This window comes from Papio anubis, chromosome 2, assembly GCF_008728515.1.
Source record: "Papio anubis isolate 15944 chromosome 2, Panubis1.0, whole genome shotgun sequence".
Taxonomy (NCBI): Eukaryota; Metazoa; Chordata; class Mammalia; order Primates; family Cercopithecidae; genus Papio; species Papio anubis.
In genome coordinates this window covers 17,469,514-17,489,086 of record NC_044977.1, presented here as the reverse complement: position 1 = coordinate 17,489,086, position 19,573 = coordinate 17,469,514, and the positions used below count along the sequence as shown (strand labels likewise).

The following is a 19,573-nucleotide window of genomic DNA, read 5'->3' as shown; positions in this document are numbered from 1 at the left end:
CAAAGACTTCAACAACAACAACAAAAAACTGTTAAAAGATTTTCAAAGAGCTAAAATAAAATACAGAGAAATTTTAAAAAAATGTATGAACAAAATGGAAATATCAAGAAAGTAATAAAAAAAGCTAAAAAGAAACAAAAAATAAATTCTGGAGCTAAAAATACAATAACTGAAATAAAAACAAAAGGGATTCAAAGGCAGATTTGAGGATGAAGAATCAGTTAACTTGAAGATAGGGCAATGGAAATGATCAAGTCTGAGGAACAAAAAGAAAAAAACGGTTGAGGAAATGTGAACATAGCCTAAGCAAACTATGACACCATCAAGTAGATCAATACATGAAACATAGAAGTTTCAGAAGAAGAGACAGAGAAAAGAGCAGAGGGAATAATTAAAGAAATAAAGGCTGAAAACCTCTCAAATGTGATGAAAGACATGGATATAAATATCCAAGCTCAACAAACTCCAGATAAGATGAACTCAAAAAAAAAAAAAAAATGCAACAGCAAGGCACATTATAATTATAATCAAAATTTCAAAAGAGAAAGAGAAAATCTTATAATTAGCAAAAGAGAAGGAACTCATCATATTGAAGTTATCCTCAATTAGATTATCAACAGCTTTCTAATCAGAAACTTTGGAGGCCAGAAGTCAATGGGATGGTACATTCAAAGTCCTAAAACAACCGATCAACCAAAATTCCTATATCTGACAAAAGTGTCCTTGAAAGTTAGGAAGAAATTAAATATTCCCAGATAAACAAACCTGAGTCAACTGATTATGAGCAGACTTCCCCTGCAAGAAATGCTTAAAGGAGTTCTGTAGGGTAAAATGAAAAGACATTGGACAGTAACTTGAGGCCATATGAAGAAAAAGAAAATCTCAATAAAGGTAAATACACATGTAAGTATAAAAGATAGTATTACTGTACAAAGGTTTCTAACTTCACTTTTTGTTTTCTACTTAAGTACTAATACACTAAAAAAATAAATTATTACTCTAAAAGCTAGTGCAATTCTAAGTTTGGTTTGCAACTGCACATTTAGTTTTTTATATAACTTTAAAAACTAATGCATTAAAATTATCACTTTGATTTTGGGAATATACAGTGTATAAAGATGTAATTTTGTGGTATTAGCAACCAAGAGGGCATGGGGCAAAGTTGTAAACGGCAGAGATTTATATGTTATTGAAGGTAAGTTGGTATGAATTCAAATTAGAGTGTTGTAACTTCAGGATGTTAGATGTAATGCCCATAATAACCACAAAGAAAATAGTTACCAAATACACGAAAAAGGAAATGAAAAGGGAATTTAAATATTTCACTACAAAAAACAACACAAATAAGAAAATAATGCAGGAAATTAGGGAAAAAACACTATATGGAAAATAGAAGACAAATGGAAAAGTGACAGAGGTACAGGTGACTCTTGACAAACACGGGTTTGAACTGTTCAGGTTCACTCCTATACAGATTTTTTCAAAGTTACACAAAATGTTTCTGCCTCTCCTGTCTCCTTTTCTACCTCCTCCACATTTTCTGCCTCTGCCATCTCTAAGACATTGAGACCATCCCCTCCTCTTCTTTCTTCTCCTCAGCCTACTCAATGTGAAATTGACCAAGATGAAGACCTTTATGATGTTCTATTTCTGTTTAAGGAATACTAAGTATATTTTCACTTCCTTATGATTTGGTTAATAGCATTTTATTTTCTCTAGCTTACTTTATTATTAGAATACAGTATAACACATATAATATAGAAAATACGTGTTATTTGCTTGTGTTATTGGTAAAGCTCCCAGTCAACCATAAGTTATTAGTAATTAAGGTTTGTAGAGTTAAAATTATACACAAATTTTTGACTGCATGGTGGGGGGGGTTAGTGCCTATAACTCCATTGTTGTTCAAGGGCCAACTATAAATCCCTACTTATTGGTAATACTTTAAGTGTAAATAGATTCAATTCTCCAATAAAAAGACAGATTGGCAGAATGTATAAAAACATATGACCAACTATACATTGTCTAGTTGGGTGTGGTGGCTCATGCCTGTAATCCAGCAATTTGGGAGACTGAGGAGGGTGGATCACCTGAGGTCAGGAGTTCAAGACAAGCCTAGCCAACATGGTGAAACTCAGCCTCTACTAAAAAGAAACTAGCCAGGCATGGTGGCGCATGCCTGTAATCCCAGCTACTTGAGAGAGTTAGGCACGAGAATCGCTTGAACCTGGGAGGTGAAGATTGCAGTGAGCCGAGATCCCACCACTGCAATCCAGCCTAGGTGACAGAGCAAGACTCCATCTAAAAAGAAAACCCAAAACACAAAACTATACATTGACTATAAGAGACTCAATTTAAATCTAAAGTTATAGATTGAAAGTGAAAAGATGGAAAAAGATATTCCATGCAACTGTTACCCAAAAGAGAGCAAGGGTGGGTATATTAATTAGGCCAAATAGATTTTAAATTAAAACACATTACAAGAGACAAAGAAGGACATTATATACTAATGAAAATTTCAATACAGCAAGAAGACATAATAATTATAAGTATTTACACACATTACAACAGACCATCAAAATATATAAATCAAAAACTGATAGAATTGAAGGGAGGAATAGTTCTACAATCCCAGTTGGAGACATCTATACCCATTGTCAATACTGGAGAGAAAAACCACACCAAAGGCAAGTAAGAACACAGGGCTTAAACCACAATGAACCTACTAGATCTAACAGATGTAAGCAACAACAAGAGCATATAAAATTTTCTCAAGTGCAGCTGGGACATTTTCCAGTGTAAACCAACATATTAGGCCACAAATTAAGTTTCAACAGATCAGAAAACATTGTTATCATGCAAACTATCTTCTGTGACCAAAATAGGGTGAAGTGATATCAATAACAGAAGAAAAACTGGAAAATTCACAAATTTATGGAAATTAAACACCACTCTTAAGTAACCAATGTACCAAGAAAGAAATTACAAGGGAAATTAGGAAACACTTAGAGAAGAATCAAAACAAAATACAACATACCAAAACTTATAAGACATAGTAAAACAGTGGTCCCCAACTTTTTGGCACCAAGAACTGGTTTTATGGAAGACAATTTTTCCATGGAATGAGGGTGACGGGGATGATTTTGGGATGATTCAAGTGTATTGCATTTATTTTGCACTTTATTTCTATTAATATTGCATTGTAATATATAATGAAATAATTATACAATTCACCATAATGTAGAATCAGTGGGAGCCCTGAACTTGTTTTCCTGCAAGCAGATGGTCCCATGTGGGTGTGATGGAAGACAGTGACAGATCATCAGGGTTAAATTCTCCTAAAGATCCTGTGACCTCGATCCCTTGTATGCACAGTTCAAAATAGGGTTCACACTCCTATGAGAATCGAATTCTACCACAGATCTGACAGGAGGCAGAGCTCAGGCAGTAATGCTAGTAATGGGGAGCAGGTGTAAATATAGATGAAGCTTTGCTCGCTCAACTGCTGCTTACCTGGCCAGTGTTGGGTACACATGTATTTACAATTGTTACCTCCTTTTGCTGAACTGACCCTTTTGTCATCAAATAATGACATTCTTTGTCTCTTTTTATAGTTTTTATCTAGAAATCTATTTTATCTGATATACGTATAGCTACTCCTGCCCTTTTTTGTGTTTCCATTTGCATGGAATATCTTTCTCCATTCCTTTATTTTCAGTCTACGTGTGTCTTTATGGGCTAAGTGTTTTTCTTGTAGGCAATATAATCTTGGGTCTTGTTTTTAATCCATTCATTCAGCCAATCTGTGTCTTCTGAGAGAAAAGATTAATCTGTTAATCTTCAATGTTGTTATTGGTAAGTAAGGACTTTCTCCTACCATTTCGTTATTTGTTTTCTGAGTGTTTTGTGGTCTTTTCTTCCCTTTTCCTTTCCTTCCTACCCTCCTTTTCGTAAAGGTGATTTCTCTATTGGTATGTTTTAATTTCTTGCTTTTTATTTTTTGTGTGTCTGTTGTATGTTTTTTGACTTCAGGTTTGTCATGAGGCTTGCAAATAACATCTTATGACCCATTATTTTAAACTAATGACAGTACAACCCTGATTGCCAAAACAAATGGACTAACAAACAAAAAATGAGATAACTAACAAAAACTCTGCACTTGAACTTCATCCCTCCTGGTTTTTAACTGCTTGTTGTTTCTATTTATATCTTATATTGTCTATGTCTTAAAATTTTTGTAGTTATATTTGATGGGTTCATCTTTTAGTGTTTCTAATCAAGATATGAGTTGTTTACACACCTCAGTTACAGAGATATAATATTCTGTGTTTTTCTGTGTACCTACTATTACCACTGAGTCTTGCACCTTTAGATTATTTATTATTGCTTCTTTACGTCCTCTTCTTTTAGACTGAAGAACTCTCTTTACCATCTTGTAGGACAGTTCTGGTGTTGATGAAACCCCTCAGCTTTTGCTTGTCTCAGAAAATCTTTATTTCTCCTTCATGTTTGAAGGATATTTTTACTAGATTCCAGGATAAAAGGTTGGTTGTTTGTTTTCCTTCAGCACTTGAAATATGTCATCCACTCCTTCCTGACCTGTAAAGTTTCCACTGAGAAATCTGCTGCAAGACATATTGGAGCACCTTTGTATGTTAATTTTCTCTAGCTGCTTTTAGAATCTTTTCTTTATCCTCGATCTTTGCGAGTTGGATTACTAAATGCCTTGTGATATTCTTATTTGGGTTGAACCTGCTTGGTATTCTATAACCTTTTTGTACTTGAACATTAATATCTTTCTCTAGGTTTGGAAAGTTCTCCATTATTATTTGTTTGAATAAACTTTCTACCCCAATCTCTCTCTCTCTACTAACTCTTTGATTTTTTTTTTTTTTTGGCTATTTTCTAGATCCTGTAGGTATGCTTCATTTTTAAAATTATTTTTTGAATCCTCTGACTGTATCTTCAAATAGCCTGTCTTCAAGCTCATTAATTCTTTCTTCTGCTTGATCAATTCTGCTGTTGAGAGGCTCTGATGCATTCCTAGTATGTCAAATTGCATTTTTCAGCTTCAGAATTTACATTTTCAGTCTTTTTGTTAAATTCATCTGTCAGGATTCTGAATTTCTTCTCTGTCTTATCTTGAATTTCATCAAGCTTCCTCAAAACAGCTATTTTGAATTCTCTGTCTGAAAGGTCACAGATTGGTCACGGTTACTTTATTTAGTTTGTTTGGTGAGGTCATGTTTCCTGGATGGTCTTGATGCTTGTGGATGTTCATCAATGTTTGGGCAATGAAGAGTTAGGTATTCATTATAGTCTTCACAGTCTGGGCTTGTTTGTACTCATCTTTCTTGGGTGGGTTTTCCCGGTATTCAACGGGAATTCAGTGTTGTGATCCAAATCTTTGGTTACTGCAATTCTATGTGCATTAGGGGTCACCCCTAGCCTAGTAACACTGTGACTCTTGCAGGTTTATAGAGACATTGTGTTGTTGGTCTTGAGTAAGATATAGGAGAATTCTCTAGATTACCAGGCAGAGATTCTTGTTCTCTTCCCTTACTTTCCCTCAAACAAATGAACTGCTTGGAGCTGGGGGAGGGGTAACATAAGCACCCCTGTGACCACCACCACTGGGACTATGCTGAGTCTTACCTGAAGCTAGCACAGTATTGGGTCTTGCCCAAGGTCTGTAGGTACCACTGCCTGGCTGACACTAATGCTCACCCAAGGCCCAAGGGCTCTTCAGTCAGCAGATGGTGAATCCAGCCAGGCTTGTTTCCCTCCTTTCCGGGGTGCAAGTTTTCCATTGGCCCATAGTAGGTCCAGAAATGCTGTCTGGGAGCCAGGGCCTATAGTGGGAAACCTTTGGGATCTACTTGGGGCTTTATTCTAGTTCAGCTACATTGGCACCCAAGCCCCAAGAAAAGCTTCTTCCCATTCTTCTCCCTTCTCTCCTTATGCAGAAGGATTCTCTTCCCACGGACCCAACCACTCTAGGCCTGTGACAAATATTGCCGAACTACGACTAATGTTCGCTGAAGGCCCTAGGGCTCTTCAGTCAACTTGTGGTAAGTGATTTCAGGCCTGGTTATGTCTCTTCATGGCAGCAGGGGGCTCTGGTGCAGGGCAGATCCAGAAATGTGCCTTAGGAGTCTGTGACCCACTATGGCCTGTACCACTGTGGCCAAGCTGGTGTCCTAGTTGCAAGACAAAGTTTCTTTTACTCTTCCTTCTCCTTTCCTCAAGCAGAAGAAATCTCTTCCCATGGTCTCACCACTGGGAATGTGCTGGGTCACACCTAAAGCCAGCATGGCCCTGGCTCTCACCCAAGGCCTGTGGTGAGTACTGCCTTGATACCACTGATATTTATTCAAGGTCCAATGGCTCTTTAGACAGCAGGTGATGAATCCCACCAGGTCTGGGTCCTTCTCTTCAAGGCAGTGGGATCCCTTCTGGCAGAGTAGGTCTAAAAATATCATCCAGGAACTAGGGCCTGGATGGGGACCTTAGAACTCTGCCTGGTGCCCTATTTTACTTTGCCTAAGCTGGTATCCAAGTTGCAAGACAACATCCTCTTTACTCTCCTCAAGCTGAAGGAAGGAGTCTCTCCTGGAACTGTGAACTGCCCTGCCTTGGGATGGGGAAGGGGTGATGCAAGCACTCCCCCCTTGGTCACCCTGGCTGGTGTCATGTGCACTCCAAGTCCACTGGCTCCTAGCCCAGCACAGTGCCAAGACCTCCCTAGGAATTGCAGTCCTCATGGCCTAGTCTACCCTTCAAGTTTATATGGGAATCTAGGGTGTTCAGCCCATGGTGGTGGGGCTAGCTGGAACTCAGGTTCTGACTGCTGGGATGGATACCTCCCCTCTAGCTAGGGCTGATCTAAATGTTCCCTTTGTGGGCACCAGCTGAATCCACCCCATGTTTTTTTCCCACTGTGACAAGGCAGCACGGAGTTCCAATGCAAAGCCCATAGTCACTGCGCTCTCTCTCCTCCAAGCACATACTGTCTCTCCATGTCATGTGGCTGCTGCTGGGGGATGAGAAAGGTGGTGTTAGCAATTCAAGACTGTCTTTCCTACTCTCTTCACTGTCTCTTTCCTTGATGTGATGTTAAAACCAGGGACTGTAATCGCTCACCTGATTTTTGGTTCTTATGAAGGTGCTTTCTTGTATGCACAGTTGTTCAATTTGGTGCTCCTGTTGGGGGAACTATCGCTGGAGTGTTCTACTTCGCCATCTTGTCCCACCCTTGAACCCAAATATATTTCCGATATTGTCTCTTGATGAGTCCTGAGGCACCAGTCATTTTTAAAAAATATCATTTTGTTCTCTGTTTTTCAAATTGAAAAAATATCTATTTGTCTACTTTTAAGTTCACTGACTCTTAGGTCATTTTCAATGTACTCTTTTTTTTTTATTGTATTATACTTTAAGTTCTAGGGTACATGTGCACAACATGCAGGTTTGTTACATATGTATACATGTGCCAAGCTGGTGTGCTGCACCCATTAAGTCGTCATTTACATTAGGTATATTCCACCCCATGTTTCTTTCCACCGTCACAAGGCAGCACTGAGTTCCACCCCACGACAGGCCTCAGTTCGTGATGTTCCCCTTCCTGTGTCTAAGTGTTCTCATTGTTCAATTCCCACCTATGAGTGCGAACATGCGGTATTTGGTTTTTTGTCCTTGTGATAGTTTGCCGAGAATGATGGTTTCCAGCTTCATCCGTCTCCCTATAAAGGATATGAACTCATCCTTTTTTATGGCTGCATAGTATTCCATGGTGTATATGTGCCACATTTTCTTAAACCAGTCTATCATTGATGGTGGACATTTGGGTTGGTTCTAAGTCTTTGCTATTGTGAATAGTGCCACAGTAAACATATGTGTGCATGTGCCTTTATAGCAGCATGATTTATAATCCTTTGGGTATATACCCAGTAATGGGATCATTGGGTCAAATGGTATTTCTAGTTCTAGATCCTTGAGGAATCGCCACACTATCTTCCATAATGGTTGAACTAGTTTACAGTCCCACCAACAGTGTAAAAGTGTTCCTAGTTCTCCACATCCTCTCCAGCACCTGTTGTTGCCTGACTTTAATGATCACCATTCTAACTGGTGTGAGATGGTATCTCATTGTGGTTTTGATTTGCATTTCTCTGATGGCCAGTGATGATGAGCATTTTTTTATGTGTCTGTTGGCTGCATAAATGTCTTCTTTTGAGAAGTGTCTGTTCCTATCCTTCTCCCACTTTTTGATGGCGTTGTTTTTTTCTTGTAAATTTGTGTGAGTTCTTTGTAGATTCTCGATATTAGCCCTTTGTCAGATGGATAGATTTTAAAATTTTCTCCCATTCTGTAGGTTGCCTGTTCACTCTGATGGCAGTTTCTTTTGCTGTGCGGAAGGTCTTTAGTTTAATTAGATCCCATTTGTCATTTTTGGCTTTTGTTGCTATTGCTTTTGGTGTTTCAGACATGAAGTCCTTGTCCATGCCTATGTCCTGAATGGTATTGCCTAGGTTTTCTTCTAGGGTTTTTATGGTTTTAGGTCTGACATTTAAGTCTTTAATCCACCTTGAATTAATTTTTGTATAAGGTGTAAGGAAGGGATCCAGTTTCAGCTTTCTACATATGGCTAGCCAGTTTTCACAGCACCACTTATTAAATAAGGAATTCTTTCCCCATTTCTTGTTTTTGTCAGGTTTGTCAAAGATCAGATGGTTGTAGATGTGTCATATTATTTCTGAGGGCTCTATTCTGTTTCGTCGGTCTATATCTCTGTTTTGGTACCAGTACCATGCTCTTTTGGTTACTGTAGCCTTGTAGTGTAGTTTGAAGTCAGGTAGTGTGATGCCTCCAGCTTTGTTCTTTTGGCTTAGGATTGTCTTGGCAATACAGGCTCTTTTTTGGTTCCATATGAACTTTAAAGTAGTTTTTCCAGTTCTGTGAAGAAAGTCATTGGTAGCTTGATGGAGATGACATTGAATCTATAAATTACCTGGGGCACTATGGCCATTTTCATGATATTGATTCTTCCTATCCATGAGCATGGAATGTTCTTCCATTTGTTTGTGTCCTCTTTTATTTCTATTGGTCTACTTTTAAGTTCACTGACTCTTAGGTCATTTTCAATCTACTCTTAAGTTCATCTAGATCATTGCCTTAAGTGTAGAATGCAATTCTAGACTGTGTATTCATTTATATGGTTTCTTCTTGTCAATTTGTTTTCACCCATTGCTATACATATTTCCAGTAATAATGGGTGGTATGTTTATTAATAAACATTTCTTTCAAATGTGATTATCTTTAATTATAATGATAAACCCATAATATAATAGCTATACTATATTAGTAATGGTTAATATCTCTTCTCATCTTTCAAACTATACTCTCCACATCCCCAACTCCCAGATATTATGAACCAAAAGAAAAAGTTTTATGACTTATAAGTTAACATTCTTTTGAGGGAAAATTAAGTCCAGTTTTATCATATATAATCATCTTCTAAAGATTATGAGTTATTTTCTAATCCTAGATAGCAACTTCAATTACCTCAAGGTAAAGATCCACTTCTTTTTTTAATTTAAAATTGATTACAGTTGATTGCTTCTATTTGTTATTGAAAATTATGAGTTATTTCAGGAACAGAAGAAATAGTTTTGTATAAATTTGTTCCTATTAATAATTGTCCTCACCGTACAACATACAAAAATTGAATTTGATAAAACTTAAGACCTCAATATATTCCCAAATTGACAAAAGTTGAAATACATTCTTCTGGGATAGCTAATAGTTTTCTTCTGTAACAAACAAAAGAAAGCATAACAAAAATAACAGAATTCGTTTTAGTGGAACATTATATGCACATTGCTTAGGATTTGTCTGATGACATGTTTAGTAACTGTTTTATAAGCACTAAATAGCCTGATCCAAGTCACTTCTGAGTTGAAGGTTGGCCATGGTCTATTTTTAAAATTTGAAATCATTGTATAAGAGCTCTGTTGGCATGCCAAATGAGGTTTTCCAGCCCATTTCCACTGTATCAACTAATATCTTTCAATCGACAAATTGCACTTTGGCGTGAACACAAGGATGGATGTCTGCCATTTTTTTGGTCCCTTGTAAAATAGCTATGAACATATGGAGTGTGTTGTTCATTTTTAGAGCTTGAGGATGGCAGGTTTAATTGTACTAAATATGCAAAGAATAGATGGCAAGTTGAAGACCAAACAGGCTGAGCAGGAGATGTACAAGGCCATTTAGCAAGAACTATTTATGCCACATTAGGATTTCCTGACATCTCATATTTTTATTTCATCCCACAGGTTATCTTTTCCTTCCTATTATTAACCTTGCCTAATTAGAACCTGTTAGCAAGAAAAAAGATTATATGTATACACACACACACACACACACATATATATATATATATATAATTTTTTTTTTTTTTCCTTTAGGGCTTCAGATGTAGAAACAATGCAGGAGAAGGATTGGGGGCCTGATTTGGAATGAAGATGTGGCATATTTTCAAATCTGAAAGCTATCCAAAAACGCAATGGGATGCCTTGGAAGTTGTTAAGTACTATATTGTAGAAGTGTTCAGGCTGACACTGTCCCACTTTATTAGGTTATTATATATTAAAAAGAAGCATATGATGACAACTGGATTAGATGTGTGCTGAGGTGTCCCCTAAGGCATCCTTTAAGTTACATTTGCTCTATACAAAATACAATTTTCATGAACCCTTAAAATAAATAGTTTTAATTTACTTTCTTTTTATTGTGGCGTTCCTACAATATTCTCCTTAGGACCACTATATTTGTGCAATTTCCTAAAAATGAAGTCTGTAAGAAAATATTCAACACAACAAAATGCATTGGGTAGGTCTTTTAAAATGTTCTGCATTGTGATACTCTGTAGTAGTTGAATATTTTGCTAATTAAACTGTAAACAATAACCACCTTTACAATCTTCCTAGCATGTTTCAGCAGTTCAACCATATCTTTCAGGGCCTACGATGTTTTATACTACTCTGTCGTTCTTGGTGTGAGTGCCTTTTACAGTCAGGCTTTCTGCTTCAGTGTCACAAGACCACTGTTAATATTCCAGATATCTCATTCTTTCTCTACAATATCCAAAGCTGGAAGAGTGAAAAAGAGCAAGACAAAACTCTTTCTCCAATGCTATGTCTTTTGTTAGGAAATTAGAAGTTTCCCAGAAACAAACCATGGGAGTTACCCTGGCATATCATTCATGAGAACTAGGTCATATTGGTCCTCTTACAACAAAAACTGGCAAAAGAAAACAAGATTACCATGATTAGTTTAGACTATTGTTTCTCAACTAAGAGTGGTACTGCCCCCTAAAAGATATTCATAAACCCAACAGCATTTTTAAAAAATTGTTATCATGCCCAAAACAGAAGTGGAACGTGAGTTGTGAGGGGCCAAGATGAATACAAATGATGCTATGATCAGAAAGTCCTGCTCAATGAAGACTTTGAAGCTTCTTAAGTCTCATGAAGATCACCAGTCTGGGCAAAACTGATATCTTTCCTTGGATCCAGGCACATTGCTGCTGAACAAAACTGGATTTATGATGATGAGAAAAACAGAAGGCTGTGTGGTAAGCAAGGAATTATATTTACCACAATTTTTATACTTCCTCTCTCTGACTCCTTCTTTTATTTTTGTACAACTCTGAAACCACAAAGGGAATGCATATTTAAAATTCTCAATACCTTGTGGAAGATACTGTGTATCATTGTGAGTTGCTATTGTTTTTCACAATGCTCCATATTCAATAAATATGGGTTGATGATGCTGACAATGGCATGTGTGAGGAGTTGTTGATTAGCCTGAAGATAAACATAAGTATACCTGGTGATTATAATTGTCAAAGCATACTCACATACTTGAAGTTGGCTGTACCCAAAAGCCTGAACTTTGATTTTATTTTTTTTACTTTTATATTAATGGAACTGGAATGCTTTTCAAAACCAAAATCCTGATCAAAAAATGAGACTAAAGGTAATATTGTTCACTTTTATTAAAAACCTTTATAAGACTAAAATTGAATTTTGTTATAAAATGAATTTAAGGGAGATTTTAATAATGTGTGGAAATTGATACCAAGATAAATTTTAAGGATACATGAAGCAGTGATAGGAAATATGTTTTAATATTAAGATAAGTATTTAATAAAAGAAGATATATAAACAATTTTTACAGGCAGTATAAAAGAACTCTTGTTAGGAAAAAGCCATGAAAAGCTGCTGAAATATTGAATTCATGTGTTAAGGTATTTTAATTATTTCTGATAATTGTCTATTTGGTAAAATTATATTAGCAGTCTAACTAAACCCAAGAAGAACCGTCATGTCGACTTGCTCACTTCCACGATTAATACTCCCTGTTGCATGGAATAAAAACATCTATGATTACTCATCTGAGCCCCATCCCAATTGTCTATGCTCCCAGACTATCCTGCCACATGACCTACCTTACGATACACTTAGTAGACAATCTTCAATCAATGCATGATGAAAAACCTTCGTGATATTAATACATTTAATATTTTACCTAACTCTTTCAGTTTCCCATATTTATGTAACTTCATAAATTACATTTTGTAACTGTGCTCACCTAGCCTAGTTATGCATAATTAGTTGCTTAATAAATGCTTTTTCAATATAATAGTGATAAATTACCTTTTCAAGTAATAATAACTATTTTCAAGTAACCTGAAAAAGTTACTACATAATCAAAAGAAAATCTACTCCATCTTATATGTGGAATCAAGATTGCTTTAAAATATCTTGGAAGAAAGTAAGATTAAATCTATAAAGATCTGATACTTATTTCTTCCAAGTTTTAATATGTATGCACATTCACTTGCTCTTAAACTTTTATATTACACAAGAAAAAACAATTTTTAAACTCAAGAAATTAGCCCAGTCAGAATATGAGTATTATAGTCAACTGAATTTGCAACACAGTCTAAGAGTCATCTTTATTACTGGATTTATATTTGTCAAGAATAAAGGTGGAATTTTAGAAGCATAATACTTAGCCTATGGCATTTCATTTTTTATAAGGAATCATGTACTCTTCTATTCCCTGAAGACGTTTCCACACAATTTTATTCCCTAATGTTAGCATAGAAAGCATGTATGTAAAATAATTGTATTTCATGTACAAACACAAAAAGAGGGTTGACAAAAAATTATGTTGGAAATGTTTATAAGTGCGCTAAACAAAGGACAGTGGTTTTTCTGGCAATGTAAATTTTTAGAAAATTAGATAAGACTCGGTAGAGTAAATTACCTCTAGATGTTTGTGACTTGAGGCTTCTTTAATTAAACATGTCTTGATATATGGCTATCATAAGATTTAAGTTGAACTTTAATTATTATACGTGAAAACGTACTTGCCAGATAAATTCATTTTTGAAATGCTGAAGTTTATGGAAAGAGTCCATTCAAGTGACAAAATACTTCAGAAGGGCATGGAAAATTTCACCAAGAAAGTTGAGGCAACACTGCAGCTGGTCAAAGGGAATGACTAACACCTACATTTTCTCTAAGAATTATGGCCCTTTTATCTATTAGCTTAACTGATTTAACCATAACCCTTTCCCCCTCCAAATTTTTTTCTAGGAGAAATAGCCTCAAATTCGTGTTCATTGGAGTCACTTTCAAATACCATATTATCTTTCCAGGAATTACTGTGTGAATACCGGATTCTCTCCTTTACTTAAAATCAAAAAATATTAATTGAATATTTATTAAATGTACTTAGCAAATTTTTTTTGGTACATTTACTCTATGATAGGTACAGGAGATGTAATAATGAACAAAACAAATACAGTTCTTATCCTAGTGGAGTTTGTGTATTTTATATCTAAGAAAAGTTAGTATCAATTGATAAGGTGAATATATCTGAATACTGGAAAGAGCACGTTCCTTGAAAAATAGAGAATTGATTGTAAAGAAGCCAAAGTGGATAAAGTGAAGTAAATTATGAAGATATTTTAATAATTTAAAATATCTGAAGATGGAGAAACAAGAAAGTGAGGTCTGGTTGATAAAACCTACAGGATTTTGTGATGCCTTGAATCTCCAAGGAAGGGAAGAGGAGGTATTAAAGAAGATGGTACATTTCAGAGACAACTGGTGGTCTCTCCAATTACCATTTTTCCTCTTTTCAACAGTAATAAAAATGTTGGTGAACATCATGGAATCCTTCCAATTTCTTGCTCCACATAAGCCCAACTAGAAGACTCAAGTTATCATCAGACTTTCCTTCATTCATTTATGGAGTCATTTTATGTGTCAGGCATTTTATAAAAGCACAAGACAAGATATAAGGCAGGAATAAAAGATTCTTGGAAAAATACCTCATATGTGCATGGAATCCCTCTTGCTGCTTCCTTACACTTGGATTGCCTCTCAATTTGTTCATGGTAATGTCCATGACTATGTCCTAGAATATAGACATTTGGTATCCCAGCTAAAGACTACATTTTCCAGCCTCATTTGAAGCTGTATTTAGCTAAGTGACTAGGTTTTGATAAAAAAAAAAAAAGTGAATATCTGATGTATACAAGTTGGGTCATGTTATAAAACAGAAGATTATGTCCTGTAGACTTTCCTTCCTCTTTCCCTTACTAATCAGTGGAATGGGGATGTGATAGTGGGAGCTGGAGTAGCCATTCTGCATCCAGAGGAGGAAGTCCTGAGGATCGCAGAGTAATGGGTCCTTGGTACCCTGAAACCACCATATCATCTGTGGACTGCTGAGAAGGATAAACTTCTACTTTGAAGACACTATTATATCCTTTTATTTTTCACAGTAACTTTGTACAGTTAGTTTTCTTTTTATTTTGGTTTCCTGGCTAAGTGCTTTAGAATACACTTTTCTGTACCTATTTTCTTCAGTGCTAATGCCTCTCTTGAGAGGAACTTAATTTTGTCCAGCCTCTAAATAAAAATTGTGCATCTCAAAAATTTCACATATGGTTGCAGACTTTGAAGGGAAGAATACAAGGACTTTAGGAACATTAAAATTAATTAGTTGATGAACTGGATTACTCAAAGTAAAAGAACAGGACAGTAGACCCCAACCCCTCTGGAAAAAAACCCAAAAATATCAGAAGCTTTGCTGGTTATCCACCCATGCAGTATAGATTGTTATGAGATGAGGGGTAGAATTTGTAGAGTGCATTAAGGGACAAAATTTTATCAATAAAATATTTGTGCCAATTTTTTCAAGATAGTCTTGAAAAAGGTTATGACCTGCTGTCATAATGCCAGTGGGTATTGAGGCAGCAATAAAATCTATCACTACTTTGAGAAGCATACTACTCTCATTTTTTCTTGCAGTTACTCAAGATTCCAAGCAGCTATAGCTACTAAAAGAATGATCCCTCAGCTGTGACAATGCTTACAATTTTTTCATCTCAATTAAAGTATAAATAATTTCTGGGTAAAGGTTATACCATATGTTTACATATATAGACATGTTTTTGGAATTCAGGATATAGTGTTAATCTCAAAATAGATATCCAATACCTTCTCTTAAAAATTATTAACTTGATGCATTCACAGGGGTATTGAAATGCCATCTAGTCAATGTCTTGTCAACCATCAGTAATTTAGCATAGTTGACCAATACACTGTTGGTGAACAGCATGGAATCCCTCACATTTCTTGCCCACTTAAGCCCACCTAGAAGACTCACGTTGTCATCAAACTCTCCTTCATGCTTTTATGGAGTCCTTTTATGTGTCAGGCATTTTATAAAGGCACAGGAGAATATAAAAGATTCTTAGAGAAATACCTCGTATCAGCATGGAGTTCCTCTTGTTGCTTTCCTTGCACTCTTGGCTTGCATCTCAATTTCTCCATGATTATGTTCTGACCCATGATATCAATTTCTAAGCAGTTTCTTTTGACCTCCAAATTTTTATCAAAACATCTTCTAAGCAGTATTCTAAGTGACACACTGTCAGAATTTACGTGAATTACATTCAGTAGATACCTTTACTTGCTTAGCTTTTATTTGGACATATTCTCAATGTTATGTACATGTGAAATAACTTGCTAATAGTACATATGTTGGTTCCTTGTTTTTCCCTCATTGGGCTTCCTTCTACTTTGCCTCACTTTTTAATTTAACTTCTGTGAAGTGAAGTAAGCATTCCAGAATGTACGCTCTTGCTCAGGCTTCCAACATTTACTATAAAGTTACCATTTGATTGTAACACAAAATCCAATCCTATTCTTTCTCCTTCCCTCTTTTGTTCCTTCATTTCTTTCTTCCATTCTTTTCTCTCTCTCTCCCTCTGTGTGTCTTAGATTCTATAGAACTCATGATATTCTTTCCAAGCTACTAAAAAGGACCTGCATAACATTATTAGCAAATTAGAGTATGCAAATTAAATCCATAAGGAAATACCGCTACGCACCTACTAGAATGTTTAAAATGCAAAAGACCGACAATATCACGTACTGACAATGGCATGGAGCAACTGGGAACTCATATACAGCTAATATGAATGTAAACTGATAAAGCCACTCTCTAAAACAATTTGGCAGTTTATTTCATACAGTTCTAGGGGCTGTAAGTCTGAGGTCAAGGCATTGGCAGATCTGGTGTCCAGTAAGAACATTCTTCCTGGTTTGCATATGGCTACCTTCTCCTTGTATCCTCACATGGTGGAGCGGAGAGACAGAAAAAGAGAGAGCAAGCTCTCGTGTGTCTCTTCTTATAAGAGCACTAATTCCATTAGGAAGGCTCCACCCTCATGATGTACTTACTTCCCAAAGGTCTCACCTCCAAATACCATCACATTAAGGTTTAGGCTTCAATTATTATTATTATTATTTTTTTGCAGGGGGACACTATTCAGTCCATAGCACTCCACCCCAATTGCCTGTAATTTGTGTCCTTCTCACATATAAAAAACACACACATTTCTCCCCAAAATGTCACAAGTCTTAACTCGCTCCAGCATCAATCCTAATGTCTAAAGTCCAAAGTCTCATTTAAATATCATGTAAATCAGATATGGGTGAGACTCAAAGTAAAAGTCATTCTGAGTCGAAACTCCCCTCCAGCTGTGAACCTGTGAAACGAAACAAGTTATGTGCCTTGGAAATGTAATGGTGGGAGAGGCACAGGATAGACACTCCCACTACAAAGGGAAAAAAATGAGAGAGGAGGAAGGGTAATAGGCCCCAAGCGAGTCCAAAACATAGGACATCAAATCCCATGAGATTTTAAGGCTCAAGAACAATCCTCTTTGTCTCCCAATGCTTGGTCTTATGGGCCCACTGGGGTGGCATGGCTATATCACTCCCTTTGCTCTGTAGGGCAGCTCTGCAGTAGCTCCTTCTATGCCCCAACCCTGCCCTCCTGACATCCAGGTGGTGTCCCTGATGATCTCCAAGTCACCTTTGAAGTCCTTTTCACCTTTTCTTCAATGATAGCATACATTCAGTTTCCTTCATTAGGTCTCACTTTCTCTGTTTCCTTTAGTCCCATCTGGTAGTTTTTCTGGTGGCTTATTTCCTCTCTATCCTTGGCTTCTGGGGAGATGGCCAATTAAGTCTATGGGTCACACCCACACTAACCTCAACAAAGGTTGGTTTGCCATACCCTTAGTTTTTTCTTCTGAATATACTCTCTCATTTTTTGTAACATAGACAGGCAGGCTTAGAATTTTCCAAATCTTTAAGTTCTAATATATGTTTGCCTAACAATTCCATCTTTATTTCTCCCCTTTTTCATTTCACAATATGCAGTCAGAAAAAAACCAAGATGCCGCTTCAACACTTCGATTAGATATCTCCCTCAACTAAACACCCAATTTCATCCCTCACAAGTTGTACCTTCAACAGAACACTAGAACACAATCACAATTTAGCCAAGTTCTTTGCCACTTTATAACACTGCCTTTCATCAAGTTTTTAATAACATGTTCTTCATTTCTGTTTGAGATTTCATCAGAATGGTCTCTGACAACCATATTTCAATCAACTTTCTATACATAATTATTTATGTATTCTCTAAGATGACAGAGGCTTTCTCCACAGCTTTCTTCTTTTTACTCTGAGCCAATACTGGAATTGCCTTTAAAATTCCCTTCACAGGAATATTGGCTTTTTCTAGCACATACATCAAAACTTTTCTAACCTACACCCATTATCCAATTCCAAAGCTGTTTCCACAGTTTTACATATTTATTACACTGTTTCCCACTTTTCTGTACTAATTACTGTCTTAATCAGCTCAGGCTGCTGTCACAAAATACTATACACTGAGTGGTTTAAACAATAAACAATTATTTCTCACGGTTCTGGAGGCTGGACATCTGAGATTAAGGTGCTCATAGATATGGGGACTGGGTTAGGGCCCTCTTAAGGTTTGCAGGCAACTGTCTTCTATCTTTCCATGGCATAGGACAAAGAGACAGAGAGAGAGAAAGAGAGAAAGAGATGGGGGGCAAGGAGACAAGCTGTTTTGTATCTCTTATCATAAGGGACTCCACTTCATGACCTAATTACTTCCTAAATGCTCCATCTGGAAATACCATCACATTGAAGGTTAGGGCTTCAACATATGAATTTTGTGGGAACACAAACATTCAGCCCAAAGCAAACTTGAAAGGTATCATGTGGAAGCCTGAGGCTTCACACCATATGATTCTATTTGTATGACCTTCTGGAAAAGGGAAAAGTATACAGGCAAAAATCAAATCACTGGCTGCCTGGGCTAAGTCTGGGTAGGAGGTTGACTGTAAAAGGATGACTGTAAAAGGATAGAAGAAACTTGTTTGAATGGATGACACTGTCCTGTTTCTTTACTATGATAGTGATCACAGAGCCCTACACATATGTCAAAACCCATCACACTGTAAAATTTAAAAGGGTGAACTTCATTGTATATAAATGATACTTCAATTTTGTACTTAAAACTTGGACTCAGAGGTAATATTTAAAAATAAAAACACACAGAAGCCACATTTGTTATGCGTTCCAATTCTGTGAAGGCAGGGCTATGAAAATTTGAAAGTAAAAGGGAGAAAAAGACCACTCTTTGCCTAATAATAATTTTAGTCAAATTTTTGAAAGAGCCACAGTTTCACAGTTACCTTTCTCTGTTTCTCTCTGTATCCTGCTATTCCTCTCTACGTTCCAGAAAACTTGAAATAGCTTTGATATATTCAGATCCAAAATGTGCCTTCTATATATGTGTACATTTTTTTGTTCTAAAATGCTTCATTCTTCACAATTGTCTTTCTCACCCTCTCCTCAAATGCAAATTTCTATCTGTCAATATACTTTTTCTTAGTAACATATTTTGGAAAACTGATTTTGCTGGGTTAATATAAATATATGAAGGCATGGAACACAGAAAAGTACTTTGAGAAAGAGAATATACCTCCCTTAAAATTAAATTACTGCATCCTCAAAGCAAGTCAAAGCTTTTGATTATATATGTAAAACATTAAATTATAAAGAATGAATTATATATATATGATCTATTGTTTACTATG

At 36.3% G+C, this 19,573-nt stretch overlaps 1 protein-coding gene across 7 annotated transcripts in view; it reads right to left on the bottom strand.

Moving 5' to 3' along the window:
- EPHA6 (EPH receptor A6) overlaps positions 1-19,573 on the bottom strand; it is a 928,471-nt gene that overhangs the window by 386,118 nt on the left and 522,780 nt on the right. Inside the window, exon 1 of one of the 7 annotated variants that reach the window (XM_031661845.1) lies at positions 11,754-11,781. The exons of the other annotated variants lie outside the window; for them this stretch is intronic. The gene's annotated coding sequence lies outside the window, so the exon portion shown is untranslated. Of the gene's footprint in view, positions 1-11,753; positions 11,782-19,573 lie in introns of those variants that run through there. 7 annotated transcript variants of the gene reach the window in all.